We start from the raw sequence: 14,612 nt of genomic DNA on the forward strand, positions 1-14,612 counted from the left end.
AATACTCGGCCTCCTAAATAATGCTAAAGATTCAGAATGCTCACAACTCATCTTAAAATAAAAATCAAGAGTTATAATTATTGCTATAAAGACTAAGCATAGTTACCCCTCTGTGAAAGCATCATATGCTGGAATAGGTAAATATTTCTAACAAGGAAGACATTCAGCAAGATATCTGATGCCCATTGTTATTTATATTACTGCACTAAATTCCATTAAGAAAATAATAGAAAATAAAGACAAACTTTTTTAAGAGGACTGAAAAATAGTACTATTGATGGTAGTTTAAAATCATATTTTAGAAAAATATAGAATTGATTTGTACTAGTGCCATGCATTCTCTTCAAAACATTTTCTTATTGAGAAGAAAGAAATAATGAGTTTTTGTTGTTATATCTTCAGTGGTTCACATCCTAATACCAATTTAATTTTTGTATTCACACAATGATGAATGGGAAAGAATTTCTTATTCTGTTAGATATTTGGACCCAAGAGAAGATCTTTTTCATATTCTTAAGTCAAAGTGCAGAAATCTGATGTATCTGCAGAGACCAGGAAAAAAATGTAGTCCACAGCAATAATTTTGTTTTTCATCTCTCTATTCCATTATGAATACTTTCAAATGAATTTCCCCTCTGGATTTGCCTACCTGCTAGAGTTCAAACACCTCTTTAAGCAAAGTGGCAATAAAAAGCTTTAATAAGTGCAAGCCTTGCTGAGTGAGGAATCATTAGTGTAGAGGTGCAGAAAAACACACTTTCTTATTTGAAGGAAAGTGTTAGGAATGCAGAGTGTGGAAATAAGAGTCATCAAAATGCAAACATAATAAGCTATTTAAATAAACAAATCTCACGCTAATATTGTGCTCTCAATCTTCTTTACCTTTGCCTCCCCCAATGTAAAATTTTCATTTCTTTTCCTTCCCTATCTAAATTTTCATTTACCTTAGACCTTGTTAGAATATGTCCACCTTAGCAAGGTTCACACGTGAATAAACTGCAGTTTGACCCTCTGAGAATTTCTTACTTTTATAGATACCTGTTTAAAACGGAGGAAAGCAGGAATTTCATTGTTACTATTGGCCTTCTTAATAGTACACTCTCTTATAGAATTCTTGAATGAACTTTGTTAAATTTCTTTAACTAAGAAAATGAATATTATTAGCTACCCAACTCAAGGGACTGAAAGATGTAAATGAAGGAATAGCTGTAAACCATGCTATATATACAATAAAACATAGTTTCCTTAGGAAAAAAAAAAAAAACTAGCAATATTTTGTCCCTTGACAATATTAACCAGTGAAATCTTGGTGCTGAAATCATAGTCTCCATAAGTGGCTACAAAAATTCAATTGGAAGTCTTGTTTTTATTAAGATCTTATCACAAAGATACATCAAGTGATTCTAGTGTTTGCTCTGAGAACTATTATAATATCCAAACAAAGAGATATCATTGATCCTGTCAAAGCAAGCAATTGAGAGAGATTTGAAAGTAAATAACAGCATTTAAAAAGGACCAAAAAGATCTTATTTACCACTGAAATATGAATGGGTCTATTAGCAGTTAAATTAAGGAAAGATATGAAATAGGATTTACATATCTGAGAATGATTATCTATACATATATAATGAATGGAAATTCATAAATTTTTTTCCTAGAGCTAAATGATAATTTTTTCATTATAACTATGAATTTATAACTAGTATTACCTCTTATTTTTGTGGGTAAAATATAGTATTAAAAGGTTGGGAAGGCAATTGGGAAGATATATTGATATCTGTAAGAGACACAATTCTTCACGTTCTGGATTTTGATGGTCTGTATTTATATTTTCTGTCTCTTCATTATTGTGATATCATGAAAATCCAATGCATGGATTTATTTCTCATATATATATATATATATATATATATATATTTTTTTTTTTTTTTCTTTTTTTTTCGGGCTAGTCATTGATAATGCCTGTTTATAACTTCACACGTAAATATTTTCCAAGTGTGACTGAAACATGAAGCAAGTTTAGATAAATACAATATTAACTACTATTTTTAAAAATCAGGCTGATTTCCTGCATTTTGGTAAATTAATACAATTGCATGTCTATATTATTTCTTATTATGAGTATTGAGTCCTAAGAAGGTATCATATATGGTGCAAAACACTTTTGATTCTCAGAGCAATATTTTGCTATAAAAGAAACAACTGAGATTATGAAAATTTAAAAAATTGTCTGATGTTGCCGCAGTCCGACTGCAGCAAAATAACCAGGGGGTGACGAACAACTTGTGTAGATTGATATAGCAGGAGTGGGAGCGGTTTATTGTAGGACAGGAGGGGTATATATACATTCCACACAGCTTATCTTAATTAACATAAACTCGATACAGCAGTCAACCAATAAGGAATCTCCACACTTAATGGCTCGCTGGTGTTACTTCACAAACCACTCCCTCTGGCAAAATGCCAGGTGCCATCTTGACTTGTTTACAGACTCTAACATGATGTTATAAAATCATTCAATGAAATTGGAATAAAAACCTATACTTTATGGGCTGGGGATGTGGCTGAAGCGGTAGCGCGTTCGCCTGGCATGCGCGGGGCTCTGGGTTCGATCTTCAGCACCACGTATAAATAAAATAAAGATGTTGTTTCCACTGAAAACTAAATATTAAAAAATTCTCTCTCTCTCTTTAAAAAAAAAAAACTATACTTTCTGTTCTGAAATATAGTTCTTAACTAAAACGCAATATTTGTTGCTATCAAAAGCAAATCTAAAAACAAGAAAATTTAATGGCTGTGGTATCAAAAATATCTAAACAGAATTAAATTATAAAATAATAAAAATGAACAAAACATGTTGGTGGTTCTATCTCCTAGAAATCTAAGATCTGAAATATAGAGACTTAAGAAGATAGGACTCATTTTTTTTCTAGTAAAAATGAATCTAAAGGCAGATAACCCAGGACTGATAGCAAGGCTCTTATGGATGCATCTTATGAATATAACAAGTGCCTCCAGTTTTCTTTATTATTCTTGAAGTCTGGCTTTCATACTCCATCTGTAGTTTTAAGATGGCTGACGAAGCCCAAGCAATTGCATCTATGTTCCAGGCAAGAAGAAGGATTATAAACAAATAAACAAAAAATAAATATGCTAACTAAATCTTCAGGCTAATCAAGTCAAATTATTTTATAAGGAGCTACTTTGGATGTCCCAAATTAAAACCTCTACCACCATGATACAAGCAAGAGGTTCCTTACTGACCATCAGATCTGTGGTGATGGTTGTCAAATGTAATTTTTCAGAAAGGCACATTGCTATTTACTTCCCACAAAAAAATGTTAGTAAAGAAGGGATGGTGAGTGATTATTTAATAAGTAACCAAAAGAGTCAACAGATTGTTCCCAATAACTAAATCCTAAATTGATGGAATCTTTATTTTAAAAATTATATGTGTGTATGCATATATGTTTATGTTTCATGTCCCCATTTTTTTCTGCATAGGCAAGATATAGCAAAATTTTATTTTTTGTGCATGTGTATTTCAAATACTAAAAAAGGATTGTGATAAAATATCCTTTGAATTCAAAAAAAATTATAAGAACTTTTCTATATTCTGCTAAAGGAACCAGTTCTTGATTTCTCCAATAAAACCCTATTCTGATGTTTGGGAACTAGAACTCGTTACTGCTAACCAAAAACAGGATCACAGAAAATAAGGACTCACTAACTTTTTAAAAATTATATAGTAGTCTTTTTTTTTTTTTTTTAATTTGAGCGGGCCCTAAATTCCATTAGAATAAACAGTCAATTTTATGGTCTAGTTACTACATTATTCTATCTCCAGTGTAGTAAAGGTGACCCTAAAATTTTATCAATACAAAAAAAAATCAACCATTTCATGTCATTTCTGGTTCTTTAGTTTTTAGGAAAACTTAACTCTGGATAACTTAAGCAAACAGAAAATTTACTGAAAAAAGTGTGACCATGAGCAAAGGAAAATTGGAGGAGGTAGGTTTGGATAGCATTGAAAATAGGGCAGCCTGTAGAGTCCCAGAATTTACAGTAGCAGGAGCTGAGGGATAGCTCTTGAAAGTTAAACCAGCTCCAGGGTCTTAAGTCTTTTAAAGTCATGTGGAAAATTCAATTCCAGGCAAAGAGATGTCTAGTAGTTCACTGAGCACAGTGTTCTGGTGGGGGTATGGAATTGGCAGAAGTACCAGACAGTAACCATTGCAAGGATAGTTATCCAAATATGTTCACAGTGCTTTTATCAGAAGTGGTAAAAACAATACTTGTTCAGTTTATATTCTGACAGTTTTGTCTTTTCTTGAACTAGCGTACTAAATTTCAGCGAGTCAAAAGTGTGAACATCTGGAATATTTGGAAACAGTAATACTTAGGTCCATTGTAAAGGATTAGGTTGTCCTTACAACTTCCTTAATGTTTCAATGCCAGGTGCTATGGAAAACTTTTATTTGTCTTATTCTATCAAGATGAAGGTCACATTTTTATGACCATTGATGTCACCCTGTTTTCCACCTTATTCCTTGTAAATTTTCAAGCACTCTGGCCAAAAATGAAAAGCACTTCCTTTGTTTTCCTATGGGAACTGATAGCATTCTTATACCACAACAGTGGCAAAGGATCCAAATCACTTTTTCCTACTGTTAATCTGGCACCAAAAACTATTTCATCTCTACACAAGCAATTGCAATCTAAATTGCTTTTTGATCATAGATACATTTATTTTCCTGTTTTCTTCTTGCTATTGTTTTAGCTTCTCTTCAAATACACAAATAGTACAGATTTTAAAATTCACCTCTGAGAAGAGGAAACAAATATGCTTTCTGCATAAACTGGATTAATATCCACATTTTAAGTCAATTTTTTTTAAAATTTAAGTCTCCATTTCAACCAGAGTTGATAAGCAGAAACCAACCTATACAACCTAAACCAAAAATGTGACCAGCATTGTAGCTTTTATTTTTAATTCAACTTTAATTTTATGTCAATTCATAAATTTTTTAAAGAGTTCAATGCAATGAACTTTGAAAGAGCAGTCGTCTGTTTTTTCAATTGCATGGGAATATGGTTTTCATAGATGAAGTTTTAATAGTTTCATGACCTAGTATTAAAACTTAAGGCAATCACAAGGAAACTCTGGAAATTGAAACAATTTTCAATGATTAGCTGTCTTGGTGGAGAGCAATAGATATTGCCTTTAGACCTGGGACATACTGAAGAACCAGTGGTTGTTAAGGAATTAAATTAAGGAAATAGATGAAATACATTCATAGGTAAAGGCACAGACAGATGATCAGGTCCTGAAATACATTCATCAACATTTCTCATTATCACTTTTTTTGTTGTTATAAAGTTTCTTGTCAGAATGTCGGTTATGACTGTTATGGAGCCTTGTAGGATGGCTGATCAAGAGATCTTTCAGATGTATATTTTGTATTCATTTATCCAAATTACAAAATAAATCTTGAACTAACAAGAAGATGAAATGAAGTAAAGATACTTTTTGTGAAAATCTTTTTGTATTCTCTTTTAACATTTTAATTCATAGAGAATTTAATGTCTTTTCTGGTACTTATGAAAATACAGACAAGCAAGTTGCATTCCTGGTTTACAGATGGATGATTATATAAACCAAGGATAAACTCAAACAAATATGGTTAGCTGGCTAACTTTGAGTGAAGTCATAACCCCAAACAATTTTCTTAGACATTTTCATCAATAATACTTCAAAAATAAGCAGTGATCATATTTTTTACAAAAGGTCACAGTTTATAGGAATAGTAACACACAATAAAATTGTATATATGTGACCTTCCTTATTGGCATAAAAGCAAGATTACTTCATAAAGTCACTTATTCGGCTCATGGGCTCCAAGAGATGCCAAGCAGAACGTGAAAATGTTAGTGTGCTAGACCTTGGCCTAGGCAATCTGAGTGCAAGCTGCTGTAAGAAGGCACTGGTGGAGTAATAGCACAGGTATGTGTATGAGGCACTGAAAAGGATTAGTGTCTCTTCTCCGGCTGGTTGCTAACTAAGTTATTCTCACACATCAATTTAAAAGGATTTTTAAAAAATATTTATTTTTTAGTTGTATTTGGGCACATTATTTTATTTATTTATTTTTATATGGTGCTGAGGATCAAACCCAGGGCCCAGCTCGTTCTAGGCGAGCATATTTTACCACTGAGCCACAACCCCAGCCCTTAAAAGGATTTTTGAAGAAGTCTAATCACATCCATTTCCTGAGATGGACTTGTTTTTGAATAAATGTTCTTGTCTGAAATCTTCTTACTTAATTTTCCTAAGATTGGATGTTAATTGTTGACTCTCTTCAAAATTTATATTTAAAAGTATTCTCTTCTCTTTCTTTCCCCCTCTATATGTGGGTGTTGGGATGTTTGTTTTTAAGGTCTGTGTAAAATCTCCAGGTCCGGAGTTACCAGAGCCATGTTTTACTTTTGTCAGAAGTGGCACAGGACCTCGATGAGCATGTTGAAAACAGTGTAGATAGAGAAGCTCCCTGTGTAGATTAATTCAGTGCACAGCTGGGGCTGGGAAGGCAAGCCCATTCTAGGGAATGAAGAATGGCTGATCAGGGGTGGAGCTGCCCGCCTCCCTCTCCACAATGTACTAATCCTCAATTTGGCACTGCTTTAAAAGAAAAGAAATCTAAATTGAGGCCAGCTGATTTCTTACTGAATCAGCCAGCTGGATGTGGAGCCAATTTCCGCAGCTTCCACGCTGTGGTAGCCAGGAAATATTTTAATTGAAAGAACTCTATGTTGACAAATACCAAAGACAACCTATTTATAACTTTTAACCAATATTTATGGAATTCCCTGATTTAATAACATTTCCCTTTAAACTCACTTGCAAAATAGAAAAATTGTTAGGCTAGAACCAGAGCTAAATGATGTGGAAGGGAAAATAAATAAAACAAGAGAAAAGGAAAAGGGAGAGGAACTAGTAAATATTGTATACAAATCAACAAGCACATGTAACTGAGGACAATAATATAAATATATTCAACAAGAGTAGTTTCAAATCACAAGTAGATGTGATTTTTCTTAAAATCTTATAATTTAGAAGACTTGATAGTGTGAAATCAGTGGTTATATGATTTTTGCACCTAGTTTTAAGAGCTATGTCTAACTATCCACATCAAGTGTGAAATTTATTGTGCTAAACAATCTGAATGATTTCTTATTTAGTCCCCTTTTAACAGGAAAGAAGTTTAGAATGATCTGAAATCACAAGCAAAATCCAATACAAACTCTCTTTTCCTTAATGTCAGTATAGTGATTAGAAGAACCAACTTTGATTGTAGGAGGACTAACATTATAATCTTTAAAATGTATGCTCTCCTTTCTTAAAAATTGTGCAGTTTATGGATGTGGGTACCAGAATTAAAACTATTTGTTTTTTGCAGCTGCTTTCGTATCAACAATTCTTTATGTTTGAAAGCAATCCTTTCCCTCAGTAAGTTCTTTCTTTATATAAAACTATTTTATTTTTATATTACACAACTTTTTACAATATTAATTGTAACACATATAGTAATTCATTTTTTCTTATAATCAAGGATATTAGCATTAAGTTACTTTTACTCAGCCAAGGAGGAGTGATGAATTGGAAAATAAAAGTCATTTGGCACATGGTTTGTTCCATATTGAAATGGTAAAAAATCCTAAGATCAATGATATAAGCAGTTATATATACTTGTAAATGACTGGTACCATAACAGAACTATATTTGATGTTGAGGAATGTTACTAGTAAATTTCTCTTCCTGGGAAAAGCTGATAAGTCTCTCTCTCTCTCTCTCTCTCTCTCTCTCTCTCTCTCTCTCTCTCTCTCTCTCTCTCTCTCTCGTTATTGTTACTAGTGGTGGAGAATTGTCATGTGTGGCAGTGCTGGTAGCTGTGGTGTGCTGTAAGGCAGCTCTCCCTAGTGGACACTGCTATAGCTGTGCTCAGCCTATGCCTCAAGAGTCAAGAATATACCCATAGTCATAAATAAATATCAAGATATTAGGTATATTATGTGTGCATTTCAAGAATATTCATATCTCAAAATATAAATTGGTTTTGGGCTGGGGTTTTAAAAATACAGTGTTATATATAGCTCTCTCAAACTAAGGCAAGAGTTTCTGAGTCATCACCTTCCAAATTACTTACTATTTATTAAAGTAAAGAATAAAAACTGACAGTAGAAATATTTTAGTTCATTATGGAAGAGATAAGAGGAATATTTGAGTCCATGGAATCTGGAATAAAAACATAAGTAAATAAAACCCAAGTGTAATTTTTTTAAAAAATTGACTAAGAACTGTTGAGTATTATCAAATCATAGGGGAATATGCCTGTCACTGAACTTCATAAGTAATCATACTGGAGAAATAGATGCATCTCATTACTCACTTTCCATTTTTATGAAAGGTTCATCCACATGTGCAATGATGCATTTATAGGTTTACACCCTCTTTGAAAAAAAAAAGAGATTTTGCATTTAAATTGCCCTTTCTATTCCTAAAACAGCTCTAGGAGGGGGGTATGTGACTTAAAACAACAATATGTAATAAAAGTAGTTAGAAAAATATTGAACATAGTTTCAAACAGTGAACTATATTTTAATTTATAATAATTAATTTAAGTACACTATGTTTTTATTTTTTGTTCCATAGAGTTGTAGATAACAATTATAAGAAAAACAGTCTCTTCTACAGTACTTGAGGCAAAATACTGGATAATGGTGTACTGTCTGTGTAACTGTAGTCAGAAGGATAGTCACAGTCTACATCTATTGTTGGATTTTTACGCCTTCTCATTTAAAAAATGAGAAAGAAAGACAAACATAAGGCAGAATTACTCCCTTTGCAATCTTCAACCCCCTCACATTTTTCTGCATTCCTGATATACCTTGACCTTTATTCTAAAGAGGCATAGTAAAAGCCAATATCCAGCTTTGATTCCATGGTAAGAGATCAGAGATGTTGTTAATTTTATTTGTGGGAAGTAGGAAGCTCCATCAGCTCCTAGTACTGCCAAATAGTGTTCTATTGTAGCCCATGTGTATATTATCTACCTAAATCCTTGAGCAAGTTAACACCATGTAAGGAAAGAAATAATTTCATTTACCTTTCTACCTTCTATCTATATAGGTCTTGGAGGTCAATGTTAAGTAAAGAACATATTAGAACAGGAGTCAGCATTAAAGATGTAGCCTCTCATTCTTCCAATTAGCTTATCAATCAAGACAATATCACATGTTTTAATTTATATGTAGAAGCTAAAAAGTCCAACTCATAGAAGTGGAGAGTAGAAGAGTAATTAGCAGAGCCTGGAAAAGGGTGTGAGGAAAGAAGGGATAAAGAGAGGATGGTTAACTGTTATGGGGGTATAGTGGAATAGAAGGAATAACTTCTTATCTTGTATAGCACAGTAGGGTAACTGTGTTTGAAAACAATTAATAATATGGATTCTGAATGTTCCAGTACAAAGAAATGTTCAATATATGAGGCGATAGGCTAATTACACTGATCTGCTGATTATACATTGTATACATGTAACAAAATGTTATATTGTACACCATAAACATCTATAACTATGTATCAATTTAAAATAAAGAAAAAACATAGATTTATATGGCAAAAAAAATGCTCACTTCTAACCTCAAAATCCTGCCCAGTCAAATTTTTGCTAAAGAAGAAAATAGAGAGGAATGAAATGGAATGGGAAAAGGTACACATATTATATAGATGAATAGACACTGTGGTACTGGATTACAGTGGGTTAGCTGTGATCTGAGCCTTCCACAAATTTCTAAGCTTACATTCTCCTATGGAATATTTGGAAATAAAATAAGAAGAGTTGTGTTATTAATTTTAAGACTAAGGTGCCTAGAGTGCTTTCACTCCTTAAAAAGGTTTTTATTTTTATTTTATTATCTAATTTCATGAGCTGAAAGAACATATTTTGCAGAATAGCTACATGAAACTAGAATGTATATATATGGGCAAGAAAGTACTTAATGCACTTGATAGGCACTTTTGAAAAATAGTTATTACTATCCCTCTGAAAAATTTTTTACCTTGTTTTAATGTCAACCTCTCATTTACAGAGCTATATTGACACCAAAATAGAAAAAGTAAAGAACCTTTAGATGTTTCATGTGCATATGAAAGCTTAAGTTCCTCACTTTAACCTAGGGTTATTTAGGATGATGTTTTAAAAGTTAGTATTTAATAATATCAAATTTTAATACCAATGCATAAATCCTAATTTGAGTATATGTGATAAGTAATGTAATAAGTGAGCTTTTTTCATGTTGATTATACATGTATATTAGCTACTGTTGAGTGGTTCTTTTTATTACTTTTGTCAGAAAATTTAGGATTTTTCAATGTTTTCTAGATATTATATCTATTAGCTACAGTCATATATATTCCCAAGTTTTAAAAGTAGTTTATTAAAATGCAAATAAAAAGATAGCATATATTCAAGTTAAGTATTTACATGAACCTATCCTTCACATAGTATATATACACACACTATAATGCATATAATTATTAACACATAAAATAAAAACTAATATATAAATATATTATATTTTATATAATTATCAATATATAAATGTATATGATACATATCTATATTTTGTGTGTGCATGTGATATTGAGGATCAAACTCAGGGCTTTCCCCAGGTTAAAAGAGTGCTCTACCACTGAACTGTACCTCCAACCCCCATAGTTTTTTAACCTATTATCTAAGTGTTTTTCAAGGTTAGCATTATATATAAATGATAAATATTATAATTAAAGGAACTGAAGATAACCACTTCCTTCAGAAGTGTTAGATTTACTAATGATTCTATATGTCTTTGTTATTATGAATCAGAGAAATTACAGTATTTTCACAACCGTGTGCACATGATGACCTTAATAATATTGTCATTATCTATGTCTAATTCTTTGTGGTAAATATGGAAACAGTGGACCTGAAGTCCTGTTCACTCATAGAGCAGTAACTCTTGTTCTCATAGACCATCTTTATTGCAAACTATGATGCTATGTTTTTATTTCCATGAAAAAGTCCTATACTCCTTCCTGAATCAATTGCATCCTTTCTCAATATGCTATTGTAAGAGGTAATATATCCCAATAATGACAAGTGCTTATTTATATTCCTATAGATAGATGATTGCTAAATGATTAGTGAAAAATACACTTTGATAATGTAGGCAAGCATTATTTTCACATATGAATAGAAAATTTCATCTGACATTATCCACAGATAATACAGTGTTTCTATTTAACATTCTTTTTAAATGTCTTGAAGTATTTCTCTACTGTTGCACAAAAACTTTGAGAAAGAAGATTAAAATAGCTCTTAAGATTGTGGAATTATTAGGTGAATAACTTTGTTATGACTATTAGTGACACTGGCCCTTTAAAGGCCAATAACACATAATCAGCCATTCCTTGACCATTCAAATAGAAATCTAAGGACGTTTTACAGTTGAATAGTTGCATTGCAATGTGAAATGGGGTGTATCAACAGAAATAACCCTTTTCATTTTACCTAATCCCAGGAAATAAAAGCTTTAGCTAATAATAACCCATCCTTACATTAGAAATGTAATGCTAGTAACGGAAAAAATCTGAAATAGCTGACCACATACCATTCATCATGGAATGTCAAACAGCCATCAGTTCAAGAATAGAATCAAGTATCCAGACTAGTAGATATGAAAATAGTTTATTTGCAGATCCTCTTCCTGTCAGCAAAAACAAGAATGGTGCATTCCCCAGCGCACCTCTCTTAAAATGTTGTATTAGTGTTGGAGTCAGAAATACCAAGCACTCAAATTTATATTTAAATTATTTAATTTATCATTGAAAAAATACGTTCTCTGACACATATGTAAAAACAATCCCACCTGTATTAGAAGGAGGCTCAGTATATAAACATGAAAACAACTTCAATAAAAATATTTTTAACAATTAGTTAATTTTGATCAAGACAATAACTAGTAAGTAACATAATGAAACAAATTTGCTCAGAGAGCTAGCATGTATGTAACATAATCATTTATCTGTTAATTTGTTGGTAGATACTTGAGTTATTTTCATCTATTAATGATTGTGAATAGAAGCTTTTAATTTTGATAAAGTCTAATTTATATTTTATTTAATAATTACTGTGTTTTTACTTTTCTAAAAATCCTTAGAGTATTTCAAGTAAATAAGCATTTTTCTTCTTAAATTTTCTTTAAATACTTTATTTTTTTGGCTTTTAAATTTAGACCTACAATCCATTTAAAATCAATTTTTGTGTACTGTGAACAATAAGGATCAAGGTTTCCCCAACCCTTTTCTTCCTCTTCCTCTTCCTTTTCTTTATCTTTCTCAGTATGGATATCTAGTATTTCCAGGCTCACTTTTGTACAAGACTTGTCCAACTCCTTGGACTAACTTTTATTTCTTTTTCAAAATCAAATATGAGCCTATTTCTGGGCTATCAGTTTCATTGCATTGAATAACTCATCACTGTCTTTATTGCTTTCATGTCATATCAAGATAGGCAGTGTAATATTCCCACGTTAATTTTTTAATTAAACATTTTTTGAAGAATCTATTTCTTTGAGTTCTATACAGTTTTTAGAATCATCTGGACAATTTCCCCAAATATATCTGCTTGGATTATGATTTTTATAAAATTAAATCCCATATCATTTATGGAGAAATAACATTTTTTACAGTATAAAGTACTTTAGTTAATGAACTTAGTACATATCTACATTTTTTTGTCTTGCTTTAATTGCCTTCAACAAATTATTGTAGTTTTTAATGTAGAAATTTTGCATGTTTTTCATTAATTTTACTTTTAATTATTTTATTTTTTCATGCAATTAATAAAACTTTTAAAGTTTTGCTTTATTGTATTTTGATTGTACTATATAAAAAGACAGTTAGATTTTGTAATCTTGGATATTACAACCTTGCCAAATTGGCTTACTGTAGTAGTAATTCTTTTTCCAATTTTCTATAGAAGACCTAGTCTTACTTCAGTTAGAAAAAGTTTGACTTCTTCCTTTCTGATTTTTTTTTTATATTTGTTTACCTGCCTTATTGCAATGACTAGACCCTTTATTATTATGTGAAATAGAAATGGTTAGTGTATTATTGCAGTGTTTTGAGTCTTGAAGAAAAACATTCAATATTCTATAGTTTTGTGGGACACTCACACCAGATTTTTGTAGATATATCTTAAAAATTGATGATGATTTCTTATAATACTACAGTTCTTATGTCATGGACACATTCTATCAGGCATACTTTTTCTGTAAATTTTAAAATGATCATAGGGCTCTTTGATTTATTAATATGATTATTGACATTAATTTTAAAAGCTAACAAAGCTTGCACTGTTGAAATAAATCCTACTTGACCATGAAGTATTATTCTTTTCATATTTTGCTGGATTAAATTTGTTGACATTTTAACTATGATTTTTTGCTCCTAAATTCATGAGATATTAACATCTATAATTGTTTTCAATATTTAGATTTTAATCTTGTTATTTAGGCCTCATAAATAGGTTGGGCATATTTTCTCCTGAAAAACAAAACAAAAACTAAAGAGCAATATTTCCTTCCTCAGATATATGATGTAATTCACAAATGCAACCAGCTACTCATAGAGTTTTCTTTATGAAAATGCTTGGTAACCAACTAAATGTTCTTATATGTCAGCCATTGCTATGTATTTTTCATTTTTATCAGAATTTATTTTTTCTTAAGCACTGCTTTCAGAATTTCTGCATATAATCATTTTCTAAAATCTTTGGGAGGCTATTTCAGGTATAGATCCCTTTAATCCTGCTTAGGATTCCCTAGGATTCCCAATTCAGTTTAAGATTTCATAAATCTTAAGGGAATTTTGCCTATCATCTTGTTTTCTGTCATTATCTCTGTGTCTTCCTCTTCTATGACTTTTATTCCATACATGCTATATACTACTTTATAATGTCCTCATGAGGCTCTGCTCAATTTTTCTCAATAGTTTTCCTCTATGTTCTCCAGGTAATTGCCTTTTATGTATTGTTATGGATTGAATGTTTTATGCTCCCATGCCAAAATTCATCTGCTGAAATTCTAATCCTCCATATGATGGGAAGTAAGACTTTGGAGAAGTCATTTGGTCATGAGGGTAGCATCCTCATGGATAAAATTGATGACTTATAAATGAGGTCCTAGAGAACTCTCTAGGCCTGTCTTGCTATGAGGATACACGAAGAAGTAAGCAATATCCGAGCTGGAATAGAGCTCTTACCAGATTATCACTATTGCTAGCCCCTGATCTTGAACTCCCAGGTTCTAGAATTATGATAAATTTGTGATGTTTAAATAGGATACCCAGTCTTTGGTACCCTGAACTAAGATTTCTGTCTTTATGTATATTGACCTATCCTTTTCCATTTTTTTTTGATGATAAACCCTTCAATTAATGTTTTATTTTAGATGTTTGCCTTTTTTATCCTAAAAGGTTTTTATTTATTTGTAGTGTTTCCAGTTATATGCCATAT

This window comes from Marmota flaviventris, chromosome 4, assembly GCF_047511675.1.
Source record: "Marmota flaviventris isolate mMarFla1 chromosome 4, mMarFla1.hap1, whole genome shotgun sequence".
In the NCBI taxonomy this organism is placed as follows: Eukaryota; Metazoa; Chordata; class Mammalia; order Rodentia; family Sciuridae; genus Marmota; species Marmota flaviventris.